This window comes from Lepidochelys kempii, chromosome 2, assembly GCF_965140265.1.
Source record: "Lepidochelys kempii isolate rLepKem1 chromosome 2, rLepKem1.hap2, whole genome shotgun sequence".
Classification (NCBI taxonomy): Eukaryota; Metazoa; Chordata; order Testudines; family Cheloniidae; genus Lepidochelys; species Lepidochelys kempii.
This window is the reverse complement of record NC_133257.1, coordinates 109923429-109931943: the sequence shown is the minus strand read 5'-3', so window position 1 is coordinate 109931943 and position 8515 is coordinate 109923429. Positions and strand designations below refer to the sequence as shown.

The 8515-nt window shown below is 46.3% G+C and overlaps 1 protein-coding gene across 1 annotated transcript in view; it reads left to right on the top strand.

Annotated features, from left to right (window-relative positions):
* Positions 1–612: 612 nt before the first annotated feature.
* The window catches only part of RNF144B (ring finger protein 144B), a 104554-nt gene continuing 96651 nt past the window's right edge, over positions 613–8515 (top strand). Inside the window, exon 1 of the mRNA XM_073331902.1 lies at positions 613–670. The gene's annotated coding sequence lies outside the window, so the exon portion shown is untranslated. The remainder of the gene's footprint in view (positions 671–8515) is intronic.

Below are 8515 nucleotides of genomic sequence, written 5' to 3'. Positions count from 1 at the left end.
GGAAGGGGTGGAGTGGGGGCGAGGCCTGGGACTGAGCTGGGGTTGAGCACCCCCGGGGAAAGTTGGAAGCCGCTGCCTGTGATCCTCTCAGTGCAAAGCTGTGCAGGCACTTGTCCTATCTAAGGCTGGGAGTGGCCTCTGTGGCCATTTCTCTGCTCTTGCCTTCTCCCACCCACTACTTCCTCTTTGAGGGATGAGTTGGCCAAGCAAACCAAGTAATGCTGGATTCCTCTGACCTCTCCCCCAAGTGGCCATTATATATGACTGTGCCAAAAACACGTTTGTTTATTTTGACCTACATTCTCATTTCACAGAGAAGCCCCTCTCCTTTGCCCTAGGCATTCCTTGGTCCAGTTTAAAAATGCAAATATAACACCTGACTATTCCAAGAACCCCTTTGATTGACAGTTAACATATATCATAATGCAGGAGTCAAAAATGTGTTAAAGATCTTTATAACCTCCATGCACCGTTCTCCCAATCTGTCAGAGCCACGGAGGAAAAAACCGGCTTTTTCAGGAAGCCCTGAATCCTCGAGGGACTGTGCAATCCTCCTTCTCCCATGCAACCACAGCTATTCCATCATACTGGGGCCATTCACCGTCTGTGGAAGATGAGGCGGAGGACTTGAGTCATAATGAATGCACAGCAGTGTGCAGCTGGTCTTAAGGTATGTCTACACTACGAAATTAGGTGGAATTTATAGAAATCATTTTTTTAGAAATCGTTTTTATATAGTTGATTGTGTGTGTCCTCTAAGTGCATTAAGTGCATTAACTCAGCGGAGTGCTTCCACAGTACCAAGGCTAGCGTCGACTTCCGGAGTGTTGCACTGTGGGTGGCTATCCCACAGTTCCCGCAGTCTCCACTGCCCATTCTGGAATTCTGGGTTGAGATCCCTTTGCCTGATAGGGCAAAAAACATGGTCGCGGGTGGTTCTGGGTACATGTCATCAGGCCCTCCCTTTCTCCCTCCCTCTGTGAAAGCAACAGCAGACAATCGTTTTGCGCCTTTTTTCCTGAGTTACCTGTGCAGACGCCATACCACGGCAAGCATGGAGCCCGCTCAGCTCACTGTCACCGTATGTCTCCTGGGTGCTGGCAGACGCAATACTGCATTGCTACACAGCAGCAGCAACCCATTGCCTTGTGGCAGCAGACTGTGCAATAGGCCTGAAAACCATCCTCATCGTGTCCGAGGTGCTCCTGGTCGCCTCGGTAAGGTCGGTCAGATATGGGCGCAGGGACTAAATTAGGAGTGACTCAACCAGGTCATTCTCTTTAGTCCTGTAGGCAGTCCTATTGTACCATCTTATGGTGAGCAGGCAGGAGATGAGGATGGCTTGCAGTCCTACTGCACTGTCTGCTGCCAGCCGAAGATGTAAAAGATAGATGAAGTAGATCAAAACAAGAAATAGACCAGATTTGTTTTTTATTCATTTGTTCCCCGCTCCCTTCCTCCCTCCATCCCTCTGTGAAATCAACGGCCGATAATCATTTTGGTGAGGTCTGTCAGGGGCACCTTGAAAACTTTAATGGAGATTCAGTCCTGCCTGAAATACCAGAGGGAGGGATAGCTTAGTGGGTTGAGAATTGGCCTGCTAAATCCAGGGTTTTGAGTTCAATCCTTGAGGGGGCCATTCTGTGTGACAGTTGTTTTTGTTTCTCCTTGATGTAAACCCACCCCCTTTGTTGATTTTAATTCCCTGTAAGCCAACCCTGTAAGCCATGTCGTCAGTCGCCCCTCCCTCCGTCAGAGCAATGGCAGACAATCGTTCTGCGCCTTTTTTTCTGTGCAGACGCCATACCACGGCAAGCATGGAGCCTGCTCAGCTCACTTTGGCAATTAGGAGCACATTGAACACCACGTGCATTGTCCAGCAGTATATGCAGTAGCAGAACCTGACAAAGCGAAACCGGACGAGTAGGCGACGTCAGCGCGATGATGAGAGTGATGAGGACATGGACACAGACTTCTCTCAAAGCATGGGCCCTGGGAATGTGGTCATCATGGTGCTAATGGGGCAGGTTCATGCAGTGGAACGCCGATTCTGGGCCCGGGAAACAAGCACAGATTGGTGGGACCTCATAGTGTTGCAGATCTAGGACGATTCCCAGTGGCTGCGAAACTTTCGCATGCGTAAGGGCACTTTCATGGAACTTTGTGACTTGCTTTCCCCTGCTCTGAAGCGCATGAATACCAAGATGAGAGCAGCCCTCACAGTTGAGAAGCGAGTGGCGATAGCCCTGTGGAAGCTTGCAACGCCAGACAGCTACCGGTCAGTCGGGAATCAATTTGGAGTGGGCAGTTCTACTGTGGGGGCTGCTGTGATCCAAGTAGCCAATGCAATCAAAGGTCTGCTGATCTCAAGGGTAGTGACCCTGGGAAATGTGCAGGTCATAGTGGATGGCTTTTCTGCAATGGGATTCCCTAACTGTGGTGGGGCCATAGATAGAACCCATATCCCTATCTTGACACCGGAGCACCAAGCCAGCGAGTACATAAACCGCAAGGGGTACTTTTCAATAGTGCTGCAAGCACTGGTGGATCACAAGGGACGTTTCACCAACATCAACGTGGGATGGCCGGGAAAGGTCATGACGTTCTCACCTTCAGGAACTCTGGTCTGTTTCAAAAGCTGCAGGAAGGGACTTTATTCCCAGACCAGAAAATAACCATTCGGGATGTTGAAATGCCTATAGTTATCCTTGGGGACCCAGCCTACCCCTTAATGCCCTGGCTCATGAAGCCGTACACAGGCAGCCTGGACAGTAGTTTGGAGCTGTTCAACTACAGGCTGAGCAAGTGCAGAATGGTGGTAGAATGTGCATTTGGACGTTTAAAGGCGCGCTGGCGCAGTTTACTGACTCGCTTAGACCTCAGCGAAACCAATATTCCCACACTTATTACTGCTTGCTGTGCGCTCTGCAATATCTGTGAGAGTAAGGGGGAGACCTTTATGGTGGGGTGGGAGGTTGAGGCAAATCACCTGGCCACTGGTTACGTGCAGCCAGACACCAGGGCAGTTAGAAGAGCACAGGAGGGTGTGGTGCGCATCAGAGAAGCTTTGAAAACCTGTTTCATGACTGGCCAGGCTATGGTGTGAAAGTTCTGTTTGTTTCTCCTTGATGAAACCCCCCACCCCTTGGTTCACTCTACAACCCTGTAAGCTAACCACCCTTCCCTCCTCCCTTCGATCACCACTTGCAGAGGCAATAAAGTCATCGTTGCTTCACATTCATGCATTCTTTATTAATTCATCACACAAATAGGGGGATGACTACCAAGGTAGCCCGGGAGGGGTGGTGGAGGAGAGAAGCACCAGGAGGGGTTGTGGAGGAGGGAAGGACAAGGCCACACAGCACTTTAAAAGTTTAAAACTTTAAAACTTATTGAATGCCAGCCTTCTGTTGCTTGGGCAATCCTCTGGGATGGAGTGGCTGAGTGGCCGAAGGCCCCCCCACCACGTTCTTGGGCGTCTGGGTGTGGAGGCTGTGGAACTTGGGGAGGAGAGCGGTTGGTTACACAGGGGCTGTAGAGGCGGCCTGTGCTCCAGCTGCCTTTCCTGCAGCTCAACCATATGCTGGAGCACATTAGTTTGGTCCTCCAGCAGCCTCAGCATTGAATCCTGCCTCCTCTCCTCATGCTGCCGCCACCTTTCAGCTTCAGCCCTCTCTTCAGCCCGCCACTTACTCTCCTCAGCCTGCCACCTCTCCTCCCGGTCATTTTGTGCTTTCCTGCACTCTGACATTATTTGCCTCCACGCATTCGTCTGCTCTGTCAGTGTGGGAGGACAGCATGAGCTCAGAGAACATTTCATCGCGAGTGCATTTTTTCCACCTTCTAATCTTCCCTAGCCTCTGGGAAGGAGAAGATCCTGTGATCCTTGAAACACATGCAGCCGGTGGAGGAAAAAAAAAAGGGACAGTGCTATTTAAAAAGACACATTTTATAGAACAATGGGTACACTCTTTCACGGTAAACCTTGCTGTTAACATTACATACACAGCACATGTGCTTTTGTTCCAAGGTCGCATTTTGCTGCCCCCCACCATGTGGCTAACCCCTCACCCCTTCCCCCTCACCGTGGCTAACAGCGGGGAACATTTATGTTCAGCCACAGGTAAACAGCCCAGCAGGAACGGGCACCTCTGAATGTCCCCTTGAGAAAAGCACCCTATTTCAACCAGGTGACCATGAATGATATCACTCTCCTGAGGATAACACAGAGAGATAAAGAACGGATGTTGTTTGAACGCCAGCAAACATACACTGCAATGCTTTGTTGTACAGTGGTTCCCGAGTATGTGCTACTGGCCTGGAGTGGTAAAGTGTCCTACCATGGTGGATGGAATAAGGCTGCCCTCCCCAGAAACCTTTTGCAAAGGAGAGCCGCAAATGCTAGGGCAAATTAATCATTAAACATGCTTGCTTTTAAACCATGTATACTATTTGAAAAGGCACACTCACCAGAGGTCCCTTCTCCACCTGGCGGGTCCGGGAGGCAGCTTTGGGTAGGTTTGGGGGGTACTGGCTCCAGGTCCAGGGTGAGAAACAGTTCCTGGCTGTTGGGAAAACCGGTTTCTCTGCTTGCTTGCTGTGAGCTATCTACAATTTCATCATCATCATCTTCTTCGTCCCCAAAATCTGCTTCCGTGTAGTCTCCATCTCCATTGAAGGAGTCAAACAACACGGCTGGGGTAGTGGTGGCTGAACCCCCTAAAGTGGCATGCAGCTCATCATAGAAGCAGCATGTTTGGGGCTCTGACCCGGAGTGGCCGTTTGCCTCTCTGGTTTTCTGGTAGGTTTGCCTCAGCTCCTTAAGTTTTACACAGCACTGCTTTGGGTCCCTGTTACGGCCTCTGTCCTTCATGCCCTGGGAGATTTTGACAAAGGTTTTGGCATTTCGAAAACTGGAACGGAGTTCTGATAGCACGGATTCCTCTCCCCATACAGCAATCAGATCCTGTACCTCCCATTCGGTCCATGCTGGAGCTCTTTTGTGATTCTGGGACTCCATCATGGTCACCTCTGCTGATGAGCTCTGCACTCACCTGCAGCTTGCCATGCTGGCCAAACAGGATATTGAAATTCAAAAGTTTGCGGGCCTTTTCCTGTCTACCTGGCATCTGAGTTGAGAGTGCTGTCCAGAGCGGTCACAGTGGAGCACTCTGGGATAGCTTCTGGAGGCCAATACGTCTAATTGCGTCCACAGTACCCCAAATTCGACCTGAAAAGGCCGATTTTAGCACTAATCCCCTTGTTGGGGGTGGAGTAAGGAAATCGATTTTAAGAGCCCTTTAAGTCGAAAAAAAGGGCTTCGTCATGTGGACGGGTGCAGGGTTAAATCGATTTAACGCTGCTAAATTTGACCTCAACTCCTAGTGTAGACCAGGGCTTAGGCAGCACACTAGTGACTTCAGATGACTTTTGGAAGACTGTCATAAGCAACCCTCATCCAGGGTTCCTAACTGAGTTGGTAATGCCCAGAACTCATCACATGCTCATTGGCCATTTTTTCTAAAGTCAAGCATGAGCACAAGCCTCCTGAGATAGCTGTGGGCCAACACAAAGTCATTGCATTATGACACTGAAATGCAGATGTCCTGATAACTTTGTGATGCTGATGTGATTCCCTATATGGCATTCTGAATATGGAAATGTTTTTACTACGTTTTAAAATTTCCATTGCATGTCTGAATGACATTGTATGTTTTGTTTGGCCTTGTAGAAAAGTTTACTTGGGGTCACTGAGCGCATGAGCTGGTATAGAGACCTAGAGATTATTTAAGAAACTGCACTGGTACTTCATGTAATCTGTCTAATACATATATCTAATCTATTGGCATTAGCATTTCAAAGACAACAAAGTTAAAAGTCTACCCAGATGCATTGGTGATCTAAAGGAACCTACTGTTAAAGCACTAAATTAATTTTTCAAACATTTGCATGTTTCCTAAGATCTTTTGCCCACATAAAATATATGTAATTGCCTTAACATAAAACAAACTATACCCAGCTGTATGATATGATTGTAATTTAGTTAAATGTATCTGAAGCCAATATACAAAAAACTTAGCTTCACATTCTCAGTTATTGACAACATCTGTTGTATGATTCAGCATTCTGATCATCTTATTGGTTACCCAAACAAGTACATAAACAAAAACATGTTCTTTATTCTCCTGTTCTGACTCACTGGTTACTCTGTAACTCACTCCTGAACAACTAGACAGTGTCATCGAACTGTTAGCAGGCTCCAAGGGTTTTAAACCTGAAGTTCCTCTTCTCTGTGATGAAAACAGTTATTTACTTTAGTCAACAGAAGCCAGATGATGTTATTTCAAACACAACATTTATGTACAAAGTCTCAAATATCTATTTAGGAAAAGTTATAACGTGCTCAAATGTGTTTGATCTTCTTCTTGCCTGACAGACTTCCCTGTGTTATGTGTTTGATCATCATTTCCCCCCCTCAGTAAACACATATTGTATATTTATTTGATCTCCGGTTTCACTGGCAATATAATATGCTTGGCTGAAATATGTTCCTGCTAGTCATTACTGCATATGTGGGGGATTATTTGAAATGATCTCCGTTAACTAATACCTTTTTGGTAAACCTTTCATATCTGTTGGATTTTGTGTTGAAACTCCTACTGTAAGAATGGAACCAGTGACATAGTACATAGCAAATTATGAAGTTGTGAGAAAGTAAATGAAATAGGACACATATACTCGGGATGGTTATTACCATTATTTATTATTTTATATTTATCGTAAGGGTTTTCTTTGGGCCCCATGTGCTAGGGTTCACACAAACATATAAGAAGCCATAATCTGTGTCCTGAAGAGCTTACAGTCTAAATTACAAGCAGAGGCAACAAGGGAATTTAACAAACAACAGGAGACCAAGGGGATGGGAGGAAAAGTGTAACCGTAATAAGATTGTATGTTTCCATAGACTAGCTTTGTGCAGAGAGTAATGGTTCAAATGATTTGGAATTTGTTGTCACCTACTAAAAAATAAATAGCCTCTCTCTTTGATTGCTGCTCAATCTAGTTATCCTTGTTGGCTGACTTTTTGTAGGCATCACACTAAAAATGAAGGATTTGAAGGAAGAGATGGTATTGGCTTTATGAATTAGTATTGAGAGGGTGCTTGCATAAGGGACAGTTTAGTAAAAAGCTTGTAACCATGGGAAGGGTGGACAAATGGGAGTTCAAGGCAGGCATCACTGGTGAAGAGGGCAGCAATGAGTTGTGAAGGACCTTGAAAGTGACAACGAGAAGCACAAATTCAATGCAGTGGAAAACAGGAGGCCAATGGAGGGATGTAAAGATTGTGTTGGTAGGGGTATGTCATGAGGTCAGAGAGACGAAGTGTAGGTTTCTCTGCTGAGCGTTACCTGTAAGCTGATGGAAAGACTAATCCTGATGCTGATGGATGAGGTAGTTGAACCTCAGCTGCCTTGTGTTCAGATTAGATTCAGGTGGAGTTGTTGCACCCGAGATCAGGTATGTCGCCTGACTTAAGACATAGAAGATGTATTTGAGTGAGGAAATAAAGTTGCCATGGTCTTTATTGATCTGACAGCATCTTATGACGCTGTGTGGCACATCAGGCTGACTACCAAGATGCTGCAAGTTATTCTTTGTAGGCTGGTGGTGCAGTTCATCCAAGAAATGACTAGCAACCAAAGTTTCATCCTGAAAGACTGGGAGAAAATCAGTCACCTTAAACGACCCCACAGTGGCTGTCTATAAGGGTTGGTTTTGGCTCCCCTTTTGTTCCATATATACACAAATGACCTTCCTGAAATATAGGCCAAGAAGTATATGTATGTTGATGACATCTGTATTGTTGACAATGGAAACGACATCCACAGGATCAAAGGGAATCTCAGACAAGATATGGCTACTTTGATCACTTACTTCCACCAATGGAGACTAATTCTCAATGAAACCGAAACAGTGGCAACTGGTTTCCAGCAAAACAATCATCTTGCCCATGAGCCCATCTCGATCCGTGTCCAAGGACAGCTATTGCCATTCCATCAAGTTTTGTTACATACTTGGAAGTAAAACTCAACTGTAGCCTGACATACCAGCCTCACCTGGAACACCTGAAAATGAAGATTTCCTCCCGTACCACCTTGCTTCAAAAACTACCTGGAACCTCCTAGGAACAGACCCTTCAGTGCTTCGTACACCTGAACTTGCCCCCCAAAAACCTGGAAAGTTTTAGAGTTTAATGTACATTTCTGTACACATAAGCAATATTTTCAAAAGTGATTAATGATTTTGGAGGCCTCCATTTTTTTGTGTATTCCCAGCTTGAAATACATTTAAAAATGTCTAATTTTCAGAGGGTGAGTGCTGAGCACTTTGTGAAAATCCAGGCCCCTTTTAAGGCATCTCAAGTATCTTTCTATGGGTCTCTTGGTGCTTTCAGGCTCTTGGACTCTCCCACAAGCCCCAATGTGGGATACTTCTTCCCACCTAACTAGAGATC